Source organism: Heloderma suspectum, chromosome 1 (genome assembly GCF_057233095.1).
Source record: "Heloderma suspectum isolate Gila_16-S chromosome 1, 16-S_ref, whole genome shotgun sequence".
NCBI lineage: Eukaryota > Metazoa > Chordata > Lepidosauria > Squamata > Helodermatidae > Heloderma > Heloderma suspectum.
In genome coordinates, this window is record NC_139458.1 from 188,153,950 (window position 1) to 188,167,051 (window position 13,102).

At 45.8% G+C, this 13,102-nt stretch overlaps 1 pseudogene; it reads right to left on the reverse strand.

Moving 5' to 3' along the window:
- LOC146358527 (dynein axonemal heavy chain 11-like) overlaps positions 1-13,102 on the reverse strand; it is a 320,580-nt pseudogene that overhangs the window by 16,539 nt on the left and 290,939 nt on the right.

Consider the following 13,102-nt stretch of genomic DNA (forward strand, 5'->3'; position numbering starts at 1 on the left):
GACAATTGCAGCCCTCAGCCAGCCAAGCCTTCTAGAAAATTGAATTTCAAATCCCTATTTGAATGAAAATCACCTTTGTCTTCTTTTGAAGTGAAACCAAAGTGATGGCAGATGGTAACCTTCCCTATAACGTCAAAATCGATCACAGCCATAATAAAACTGCTCCCCTTGTGTCTCGCAGCAGAGACACTAAAGATGGAATGGATGCTGCTAGTCCCAGGGAGAGACATTTCTTTTCTAGGGGTTAGATCCAGGCTTAGTCACACTTAGTGTAGACACAATGTAATTAAGGCGGCCACTAATGCATCACCGAAAAAGAGGAAATGCATTGCCCAAAAAGCAGAGGGCACCGATCTGCATGACATTTTACATGCTAATGTATATGTATAAATGCAAATTCAGAACAATTACCATAATTTAAATAGAAATACAATACATCTTACCATATTGGGAAGACTGACCAGATGAATTGTGTGCCTGCTTAATCTGCTGTCCAGGTGCTCATTGCTGATGGGCAACTTCAAGGGCCCTTCAAGGCTCTCTCTTTTTATGGTTTAAACTGGACTGGGCAGCCCATCGAATAGAGGGCAACTTCAAATAGAGGACTGTCCTTTGCAAAGTAGGATACCTGGCCACCCTAAATGAAATCAGTGTGTCTTAAATTAGTAATCTAAGTCCCATTGATTTCAACAGGTCTACTTTAAGTACCCCTTCATGGATCACTGCCTTGTTGTGGCGAAGGGGCTTGCGTAACTCAGTGAAGCCATAAGCTATGCCATGCAGGGCCACCCAAGACGGACAGATTCATGGCAGAGAGTTCTGACAAAATGTGGTCCACTGGAGAAGGAAATGGCAACCCACTCCAGTATTCTTGCCAAGAAAACCCCATGGAATGTATCACAAGGCTAAAAGATATGATGCTGGAAGATGAGCCCCTCAGGTCGGAAGGTGTCCAATATACTACTGGGGAAGAGCAGAGGGAATTTCCAAGTAGCGCCAGAAAGAGTGAAGCGGCTGAGCCAAAGCCGAAAGGACACTCAGCTGTGGATGCGTCTGGTGGTGAAAAGAAAATCCGATGCTGTAAAGAACAATATTGTTTAGGAACCTGGAATGTAAGATCAATGAATCAAGGTAAGTTGGAGGTGGTCAAACATGAGATGGCAAGATTGAACATCGACATCTTGGGCATCAGCGAACTAAAATGGACAAGCATGGGCGAATTTAATTCAGGTGACCATTATATCTACTACTGTGGGCAAGAATCCCTTAGAAGAAATGGAGTAGCACTCATAGTCAACAAAACGGTGGGAAAAGCAGTACTGGGGTACAATCTCAAAAACAATAGAATGATTTCAGTACGAATCCAAGGCAAACCATTCAACATCACAGTAATTCAAGTCTATGCCCCAACCACTGAGGCCGAAGAAGCTGAGGTTGATGGGTTCTATGAAGACCTACAACATCTTCTAGAACTAACACCATAAAAAGATGTCCTTTTCAGCATAGGGGATTGGAATGCTAAAGTAGGAAGTCAAGAAATCACTGGGATAACAGGCAAGCGTGGCCTTGGTGTACAAAATGAAGCAGGACAAAGGCTAATAGAGTTTTGTCAAGAGAACACGCTGATCATAGCAAACACTCTTTTCCAACAGCGCAAGAGGCGACTCTACATATGGACATCACCAGATGGTCAATATCGAAATCCGATTGATTATGTCCTTTGCAGCCAAAGATGGAGAAGCTCTATACAGTCAGTAAGAACAAGACCTGGAGCTGACTGTGGCTCAGATCATGAGCTTCTTGTTGCAAAATTTCGGCTGAAATTGAAGAACGTAGGGAAAACCACTAAACCATTCAGGTATGACCTAAATCATATCCCTTATGAATATACAGTGGAGGTGAGGAATAGATTTAAGGGATTAGACCTCATAGACAGAGTGCCTGAGGAACTATGGACAGAAGTCCGTAACATTGTTCAGGAGGCAGCAACTCAATCCATCCCAAAGAAAAACAAATGCAAGAAAGCAAAGTGGCTGTCTGATGAGGCTTTACAAGTAGCTGAGGAAAGAAGGGAAGTGAAAAGCAAAGGAGAAAGGGGAAGATATATCCAACTGAATGCAGAGTTCCAGAGAACAGCAAGGAGAGACAAGAAGGCCTTCTTAAATGAACAATGCAAAGAAATCAAGGAAAACAACAGAATGGGAAAGGCTAGAGATCTCTTCAAGAAAATCAGAGATCTCAAGGGAACATTTTGTGCAAAGACGGGCATGATAAAGGCCAAAGAAGGCAGGGACCTAACAGAAGCAGAGGAGATTAAGAAGAGGTGGAAAGAATACACAGAAGAACTATACAGGAAAGATCTCAATGTCCCTGATAGCCATGAGAGTGTGGTCACTGAACTTGAGCTGGACATCCTCGAGAGTGAAGTCAAGTGGGCCTTAGGAAGCATGACTAACAACAAAGCTAGCGGAGATGACAGTATTCTAGCTGAGCTATTTAAAATCCTAAAAGACGATGCTGTTAAAGTGCTGCACTCAATATGCCAACAAATTTGGAACACTCAGCAGTGGCCACAAGACTGGAAAAGGTCAGTTTACATTCCAATTCCAAAGAAGGGCAACGCCAAAGAGTGTTCAAACTACCGTACAATTGCGCTCATTTCACATGCCAGCAAGGTGATGCTCAAAATCCTACAAGCTAGGCTTCAGCAGTATGCGAACCAAGAACTACCGGAAGTATAAGCTGGGTTTCGAAGAGGCAGAGGAACTAGAGATCAAATCGCCAACATTCGCTGGATCATGGAGAAAGCAAGAGAATTCCAGAAAAACATCTATTTCTGCTTCATTCACTATGCTAAAGCCTTTGATTGTGTGGATCACAACAAACTGTGGCAAATTCTTAAAGTGATGGGAGTACCAGACCACCTTACCTGTCTCCTGAGAAACCTGTACGAGGGTCAAGAAGCAACAGTAAGAACCAGACATGGAACAACCGATTGGTTCAAAATTGGGAAAGGAGTACGACAAGGCTGCATATTGTTGCCTTACTTATTTAACTTATATGCAGAGTACATCATGAGAAACGCCAGGTTGGATGAATCACAGGTTGGAATTAAGATTGCCGGGAGAATTATCAACAACCTCAGATACACAGATGATACCACCCTAATGACTTAAAGCGAAGAGGAACTAAAGAGCCTCTTGTTGAGGGTGATAGTGGAGAGTGCAAAAGCTGGTTTGAAACTCAACATTAAAAAAATGAAGATCATGGCATCTGGCCCCATCACTTCCTGACATATAGAAGGGGAAGAAATGGCAGCAGTGACAGATTTTATTTTCTTGGGCTCCAAGTTCACCGCAGACGGTGACTGTAGCCATGAAATTAAAAGACGCTTGCTCCTTGGGAGGAAAGCTCTGGCAAACCTAGACAGCACAGTAAGTAGCAGAGACATCACCTTGCTGACAACGGTCCGTATAATCAAAGCTGTGGTTTTCCCAGTATTAATGTATGGCTGTGAGAGCTGGACTATAAGGAAGGCTGAGCGCTGAAGAATTGATGCTTTTGAACTGTGATGCTGGAGAAGACTCTTACGAGTCCCCTGGACTGCAAGGAGGTCAAATCAGTCCACCGTAAAGGAAATCAACCCTGACTGCTCATTGGATGGACAGATACTGAAGCTGAAGCTCAAATATTTTGGCCACCTAATGCGAAGAGAAAAGTCACTGGAAAAGACCCTGATGCTGGGAAAGACCGAAGGCAAAAGGAGAAGGGGACGGCAGAGGATGAGATGGCTAGATAGCATCACTGCTGCAATGAATATGGACTTGAGCACGCTCCGGGAGAGAGCGCAGGACAGGAAGGCCCGGCGTGCTATGGTCCATGGGGTCACGAAGAGTCGGACACGACTGAACGACTGAACAACAACAACAACTTTCATAGAAACATAGAATCATAGAATAGTAGGGTTGGAAGGGGCCTACAAGGCCATCGAGTCCAACCCCCTGCTCAATGCAGGAATCCAAGTCAGAGCATCCCTGACAAATGGCTGTCCAGCCTCGTCTTGAAGGCCTCTAGTGTGAGAGAGCCCACCACCTCCCCAGGTAATTGGTTCCATTGTCGCATTGCTCTTACAGTCAGGAAGTTTTCCTGATGTTCAGCCGGAATCTGGCTTCCTGTAACTTGAACCCATTATTCCATGTCCTGCACCCTGGGATGATCAAGAAGAGATCCTGGCCTTCTTCTCTGTGACAACCTTTCAAGTACTTGAAGAGTGCTATCACATCTCCCCTCAGTCTTCTGTTCTCAAGGCTAAACATGCCCAGTTCTTTCACTCTCTCTTCATAGGGCTTTGTTTCCAGTCCCCTGATCATCTTTGTTGCCCTCCTCTGAACCCTCTCCAGTTTGTCTGCATCCTTCTTAAAGTGTGGTGCCCAGAACTGGACACAGTACTCCAGATGAGGCCTAACCAGTGCTGAGTAGAGGGGAACTAGTACTTCCCGGGATTTGGAAGCTATGCTTCTATTAATGCAGCCCAAAATAGCATTGGCCTTTTTTGCAGCCACATCACATTGTTGGCTCATATTCAGCTTGTGATCGACAACAATTCCAAGATCCTTCTCGCTTGTAGTGTGGTTGAGCCACGTTTCCCCCATCTTGTAACTGTGCATTTGGTTTATTTTTCCTAGGTGCAGAACTTGGCATTTATCCCTATTAAATGTCATTCTGTTGTTTTCTGCCCAGCACTCCAGTTTATCCAGATCACTTTGAATTTTGTTTCTGTCTTCCAAAGTATTAGCTATCCCGCCCAATTTTGTGTCATCTGCAAATTTGATCAGCATTCCCTGCACCTCCTCCTCCAAGTCATTAATAAAATGTTGAAGAGCACTGGGCCCAGGACTGAGCCCTGTGGTACCCCACTCGTTACCTCTCCCCAGCTTGAGAAGGTCCCATTGATAAGCACTCTTTGAGTCCGATTCTGTAGCCAACTGTGGATCCACCGGATCGTTGTTTCATCTAGCCCACTTTGAGCTAGTTTGCTCATCAGGATATCATGGGGCACTTTGTCGAAAGCTTTGCTGAAGTCGAGGTATATGATGTCTACAGCATTCCCATGGTCTACAAGGGAGGTGACTTGATCAAAAAATGAGATCAGATTTGTCTGGCAGGACTTGTTTTTGACAAATCCATGTTGGCTTCGAGTATTTATTTATTTATTTATTTCGTTTCTATACTGCCCAATAGCCGAAGCTCTCTGGGTGGTTCACAAAAATTAAAACCAAGCAACACACAATAAAACAATTTAAAATATATAGAACATTAAAACCACAATATAACAATACAACCACAATAAAACCTAGCAGCAGTACAGGAGTTTAAAATACAGATTTAAAACAGCAAAGATAAAAATTTAGAAAGCTAAAATGCTAAAATGCCTGGGAAAACAAGAAGGTCTTCACCTGGCGCCGAAAGGAGTACAATGTAGGCGCCAGGCGAACCTCACTAGGGAGCTCATTCCAGAGCCGGGGTGCCACAACAGAAAAAGCCCTCCTCCTAGTAGCCACCCGCCTCACTTCCTTTGGCAGGGGCTCACGGAGAAGGGCCGCTGATGATGATCTTAAGGTCCGGGCAGGCACATATGGGAGGAGGCGATCCTTCAGGTAACCTGGCCCCAAGCCGTTAAGGGCTTTGAATGTTAACACCAGCACTTTGAATCGGGCCTGGAAACGGACTGGCAGCCAGTGAGGCTGGAAAAGTACTGGCCTATTATGAGCTCGCAGGCCAGTCCCTGTTAACAATCTTGCTGCCCTATTTTGGACCAGCTGAAGTTTCCGGACCGTTTTCAAAGGCAGCCCCACGTATAACGCATTGCAGTAATCCAGACGAGAAGTTATCAGAGCATGGATAACTGTAGCTAGGCTATCTCTGTCCAGATAAGGGCGTAGTTGGTGTACCAGCCTAAGCTGATAAAAAGTGCTCCGTGCTACTGAGTTCACCTGTGCCTCAAGTGACAGTTCTGGGTCCAAGAGCACCCCCAAACTACGAACGTGATCCTTTAGGGGGAGTGCAACCCCCTCCAGAACAGGTTGAATATCACCTAGCCAGGCAGACGAACCACCCACTAACAGTACCTCCGTCTTGTCTGGATTGAGTTTCAGTTTATTAGCCCTCATCCAGTCCATTACCGTGCCCAGGCACTGATTCAGAACAGCCACTGCCTCACCTGGTTTTGATGAGAAAGAGAGGTAGAGCTGGGTGTCATCTGCATATTGTTGGCACCTCAGCCCACACCTCCGGATAACCTCCCCCAGCGGTTTCATGTAGATGTTAAACAGCATGGGGGATAAAATAGAGCCCTGTGGAACCCCATGGCACAATTGCCATGGCACAGAGCAATAATCCCCCAGCACCACCTTCTGGAATTGGCCATCCAAGTAGGAGCGGAACCACTGTAGTGCAGTGCCTCCAGCTCCTAACCCAGACAACCTATCCAGAAGGATACCATGGTCGATGGTATCGAAAGCCGCTGAGAGGTCCAGGAGAATCAACAGGGTCGCACTCCCCCTGTCCCTCTCTCGGCAGAGGTCATCCCACAGGGCGACCAAGGCAGTTTCCGTTCCAAAACCAGGCCTGAAGCCCGATTGAAATGGATCTAGATAATCCGTTTCATTCAAGAGTGCCTGGAGCTGTCCTACAACCACCCGCTCAAGCACCTTGCCCAGGAAGGGGATGTTGGCCACTGGCCTATAATTGTTAACATCCGCTGGGTCCAGGTTAGGCTTTTTCAGGAATGGTCTAATTACTGCCTGTTTTAAAGCGGCAGGCACCACTCCCTCTCTCAAGGAGGAATTTACAACCTCCTGGACCCAGCCGGACAACCCCTCCTTGTTTGATTTAATAAGCCATGAAGGGCAAGGGTCAAGCACACAAGTGGTCGATCGGACTTGGCCAAGCACCTTGTCCGCATCCTCAGGCCTCAGTAACTGAAACTCATCCAATAAAACTGGACCAGACGGTGCTCTGAACGCCTCTACCAATGGAACTGCATTAATGGTGGTGTCCAATTCATGACGAATCTGAGCGACTTTATCCTCAAAGTGCCATGCAAACTTGTCACAGTGTGCTACCGAGAGTAATCATGGCATTGTTGTCAAGGTGCTTCCAGATGGATTCCTTTAGCTCCAGAATTTTCCCAGGGAAAATTTAAGTATGACTAAGTCTGAATCCAACTCCATATTTCAATCCAGCGCTCTTAATGCAGAATACTTGATTTATATTTGGAGATCCAACAAGAGAATAAAGCAAAGTACACATACCTTAAGACCCAGATCAAGTTCTTTAAGAGACCGCCTTATCTCATGTATTAGTATGTTCATTCTCTCACATTCTTGGAAACAAACCAGGATATATGGCATGCGTTCTGCAGTTTTTGAGGTAATGTCAGCCATGTTATATCCTTCTGGAAGCTTCTCCTGAATATCATCTAATATTATCTTTACCTGCAAGGGGCAGAAAAAATCCTAGCAAAAGTTTCACTGGGATCTGCTTCTATAAACATTAGCTTATAATGTAGAGGGTCCATTTCCTTGCTTCAAATACAGTCAGCATACCTGAGCTAAGCTTCTATCAAGAAAGGGTTTTACACGTTTCATTATCCTACACATGATGCACAATGTATTGAATTGGATCCAGATTTGGTCATACATAGCACAGACCCATTGAAATCAGTGGGACTTAACATTAGTCATGACTAACATAAGTCCCATTGATTTCAATGGGTCTACTCCAAGTATGATCAAGTCTGGATCCAGCCCACTCTTCCTTTGATTTCTAGTAGGGTATGCACACCAGATATAGAAAATATTTGTGGGAATTGTGGGGCAGGGGGCACTTTAATCACACCAACAACTTAGGCTACAGTTCTAAACACACACTTACTAGGGAGTAAGCTCCATTAAATACAGTGGGACTTCCTGCCTAGTAAACAGCCATAGGATTGCAATGTCATACAATAAAAATTCTAAAGAATGGATATATTAAGAACATATAGCAAAAACTCTTTAAATCTGCTAAACTGCTTTGCCGCAATTGTCACAGGAACACATTACATATAATAAGTGATCATTGCAAAAAACATTAGCATGATGTTCGGGGCTGTGGCAAGATCTACACATGCAGCAGAATGAAGTGGTAAAGCAGAGATAAATGGGCCACTTCTGACTGCAGGTGGGGAATATTATTCTTGAATGGCCCCCTGCCATGTTAAGATACACCCTGTAATAGAAAACCAACATAACAGAGATAAAGGTTCCAGCCTTGCCTTTTCCCTGATATGCTAGTTTTCTACTTGCAGGGTTTAATAAAAGAACCTGTCAGGGCAGTATTTTTTTTTAAAGCAGTTTAAAGTGGTACAGTGACAGTTCATTCTACCACCTTATTCTGCCACAATTGCTGATCCAGTCTATCTAAATGTTATATGTACGTTCATGGCCTGGATTCATATGCCAAGAAATAAAGTCTAGTTTGGATAAATGTTCTGCTCTGGGGTTAAACAAGTACTTACACACCAAACCCAATCCTCACATTTCAATGCAGCCTTCGCCAACCTGGTTCCCTCCAGATGTGTTGGACTACAGTTCCTGGCATTCCTAAGCCAAGCTGTCTGGGGATGCTGGGAGTTGTAGTCCAACACATTTGGAGGGCGCCAGGCTGGGGAAGGCTGCTCCAGTACGACCTGTTCCTGACCATGCAGCTGTGGTATGTGTGGAACAGGGAATCACAGTTGTTTCTGTGGAAAATTTCTGCAGGCTTAAAGGGAATGCAGCTCCCTAGGAAATCAGCGGAAGAAAAAGAGAACAGACAGTACAGGACTACATATTTCCTAGGATCGTTACTCCTAAACATTTTTCTTAGGCATATCTGTTTAACATCAGTTTGGGAACTTAGCATCATAGTTTCTTTCTATGACACAGCTCTGGAGTAGCTCAACATATCCCTGCCTAAATAGGTATTTGCTGGCAAAAGAATACTTTGCATGGCCTGAGAGGCAGTGTGACCCAGTTTGATATGAACCAGTAGGCCGGGCTCTGTGTTCAAATCCTACTTCAGATAGGATCAACAATTGGTACCATCTGGAAACAAATTTGCGTCAATGATTTGGTTAAAGATGGTAGAAATTATTCATATAATGAGCTGGTTAATATAAATAAGGAATTACTTCCCATATTGCAGTTTTTCTAACAAAGGCACTGGGAACAGAACCAGCAGTGTAGCGGAGACAGGGCTCGCGGGGTCAAAATGCCAGGACTTTTTGATTAGCAGGAATGATGATGTCATCTGTCACCTCTCTTAGGGCTTCCCAGCAACTCTTTCTTCCCCCATGCCCTGCTTTTGTACTGCCTAGCCTGAAGAAGAAAGGAGTTCTTCTGGACAACTCAAAAGCATGTGTTTGTGGCATTGTAGGTCCTTATGGATGTATTGCCAAACTGTGGATGTTGAGATTTTTCTCATGGACCGGTATGGCTGTCTTTGCTTTGGAAAATACCATATCTAGCCACCAGAGAAAGAAGGTTTTCTACCACCTGAAGAGGGACTTTACACAGAGTGTTCCATTCCCTTCAACCACTAGGTAATACTCAGAATTTGGCTTCATCCGACTTTTTTACCTAGAGTACCATCTAGAATTAATATCCGGCAGGGGTGCTGTGGTGGCGGATAGCGCTGGGACGAAGACCCGGGACTTTTTTTAGAGCCAGGTCTCAGCCGGGTTCCTCCCACTCCCAGCCTACCGCTGTGGGGCAGGAGGCCGGAAGAGCCTGAGATGCTGTTGTGAGTGGGGCGGGTGCTGCTGCTCTCCCCACAGCGCCACTCTCCCCACAGCGCCAGGCTTGGGGCAGGAAGAACGGCGAATTCCCCCCTTCCCTGGCCTGAGAGGCCACCGGGGCAAGGCAGCCTCACCTGGCAAAGGGTTAATTTACCCTCTCTTGCAGGGCTCAGGGAAGGGCTAAGTTAGGGTTAGGTGTGTGCCACATGCGCCAGGCTAAGTTGCTTGCTGGAGCCGCTGGTCGTGATCATCAATTCCGTGCCCCCAGCAAGCCCAGTTAGAGTAGCGGCGGCAGCCCAGCACGCAGACACCACAACGCGCCGGAAAACACGCTGGCCGTCAGACTCAGATCGGTCGGCTCAGTCAGTTTGTTGGGGTCTGGGGTGGGGGGTTGGGGGTGGCAGTGGCATCCAAAAAAGGCAGCGGGGTGGGGGTGGCGGTAAGGAGTGGGGGGGCAGAGAGAAGAAGGAGGAAATCTATATGAGTGAAAATAAATTAAATTTTAAAAATTAAATGGATAAGAAATACCTGGGAATAAACCCCCATTGAAATCTATATGCTTACTTCCAAGTAGGGATGTATGAATCCCTTACCTGCCAGTCCGGGGGGTGGGTCCGCGAGGGGGGGAGGCGATCTGTTCCTCCCCTGGGAATCCTCTTTTGCCGGCTCTGCTCTACTGTGATTCCAAGGAGCTGACGGCTGACTCCGAAGTGCTAGCGATACGGCCGCCATGCCATATCGCTGGCTGAAGGGGACTACTGACTGCGGCTGCAAATGGCGTCTGAGACACCATTTGCATCCACGCTTTTCATTAACACGATAGACTATGCAAATATTTCCTAGGAAAAAGAAACCAAATGCACAGTTACAAGATGGGGGATACGTGGCTCAACCACACTACAAGCGAAAAGGATCTTGGAATTGTTGTCGATCACAAGCTGAATATGAGCCAACAATATGATGTGGCTGCAAAAAAGGCCAATGCTATTTTGGGCTGCATTAATAGAAGCATAGCTTCCAAATCCCGGGAAGTACTAGGTCCCCTCTACTCAGCACTGGTTAGGCCTCATCTGGAGTACTGTGTCCAGTTCTGGGCACCACACTTTAAGAAGGATGCAGACAAACTGGAGAGGGTTCAGAGGAGGGCAACAAAGATGATCAGGGGACTGGAAACAAAGCCCTATGAAGAGAGAGTGAAAGAACTGGGCATGTTTAGCCTTGAGAAGAGAAGACTGAGTGAGATATGATAGCACTCTTCAAGTACTTGAAAGGTTGTCACAGAGAAGAAGGCCAGGATCTCTTCTTGATCATCCCAGAGTGCAGGACACGGAATAATGGGCTCAAGTTACAGGAAGCCAGATTCCGGCTGAACATCAGGAAAAACTTCCTGACTGTTAGAGCAATACAACAATGGAACCAATTCCCTGGGGAGGTGCTGGGCTCTCCCACACTGGAGGCGTTCAAGAGGAGGCTGGATAGCCATCTGTCAGGGCTGCTCTCACTTGGATTCCTGCATTGAGCAGGGGGTTGGACTCGATGGCCTTGCAGGCCCCTTCCAACCCTACTATTCTATGATTCTATGACTCTATCGCACTAATGAAAAGCACAGACGCAAATGGCATCCAGGATGCCATTTGCAGCCATAAAGGCCTTAGTTTAACGTAAATGCAGCCGTTTATGGCTGCATTTACCTTAAACTAAGGCCTTTACAGCCACAAATGGCGTCCCGGATGCCATTTGCGGCTGCAGTCAGTCCCCTTCAGCCAGCGATACGCATGGCGGCCGTATCGCTGGCAATCCAGAGCCGGAGGATCTGGCCAAAGAGGATTCCGCGCGGAGGCTGGGTTAAGTCTTCCGTTCTACCACAGACTCCAAGGGGCTAGATTCTTCAGAATCCGGCCTCATTGGAGTCCATGGCAGAATCCTCCGCCATCTCTACTTCCGAGAAGGCATGTATGTGGATACTGGGAGCCCCGACGCAGCGGCTGCCTCACCTGCTTCCACACAGCTCTGGGCAGGGGCCGCAGCACTTCTCTCACCTAGCCTTTCCCAACGTTGTGCCTTCCAGATGTGTTGGACTGCAAATCCTATCATCCGCCCTCCCAGCCAGCATAGCCAATATGCTGCCTGGAGCCAATGGGTGTTGTTGTCCAGCAAATCTGGAGGGTGCCAGGTTGGAGAAGGTCTGCTGCAGCCTGCTGCATTTCTTCTTGCTGTAGTGCACATTACCAGCAACCCTAAAGGTCTTTAAATAAATTTGTTAAGTAAAGCAGCTTTTCTCTTGTTCTCCCTCTCCACGAGCACGCGCACACACTCTCATTCATTTCCTCCATATATTTGCTTTGCACTTACTTGAGAGCAAGTCCCCATACCTGAGAGTAATCCCCATGGCCATGAGGCTTTATTCTATCCATATAATAGGGTTACTATTTTATCTGTGGTAGAAAAAAAATATATCATTAGTTGTCCATATTTGATGTATTATTTATTTATTTAATTGATTGGATGGATCGTCTATTTCATCCCAAAAACTCAGGGCTGGTAACAATATGCTAATCAGTCTACTTTATCTTTCCCTGTTGCTGGTCACCAAAAGACAGTTTAAATAAAACATGTCTACAGCTGCTTCCAGAAGATGCACAGACTTTGGTGTTTACAATATATGTGGTACTTTACAGAGAATCATAAGCAAAAAAGTCAGGTCTCTGCGCCTAGAAGCTTACAATCTAAATTTAAAATTAATTTGTAATCTAAAGTTACATAGCTGTATGAAACTTAATTTTTGATTATACAAGCTATTATCATTATGTTCTCCTTTTTCCTCACACCATTTAGATAAAATGTGCGTTTAGGAAGCGAGGGTGTTGAGATGTAAATGGCCTAGACCCTTGTCCTCCGCTTGAAAATATGCTGCCATTGTTTTGTACTTTGTATTTCAAAACACACATAAAGCTGATTTACATACCCTTAATTGAGTTTTGTTTATGGTGCAGGGGCCACATTACTGCTTCACCCTTAAAACTCCTGATGTTTAAACTTCTTCTTGGCAGTTCTCCAAACTATACACCAGTACCAGCAGCAGAGCACCATCCTGTTCCACTCCCACAATCCCAGGGCAGGAAAGGAGAACAGGGCCACACCAGCTCCCTCAGTAAGTGTCTTTAGGATTGGTGCCTTTTTGTGTTTTACAATGGGGTGGGGGTGGGGGCTGGAGAAATGTTATGGAAAAGTTTCTTTCACATCTTGATGAACGTAAAAAAGAGGGAGGCAGATGGGTGGTGC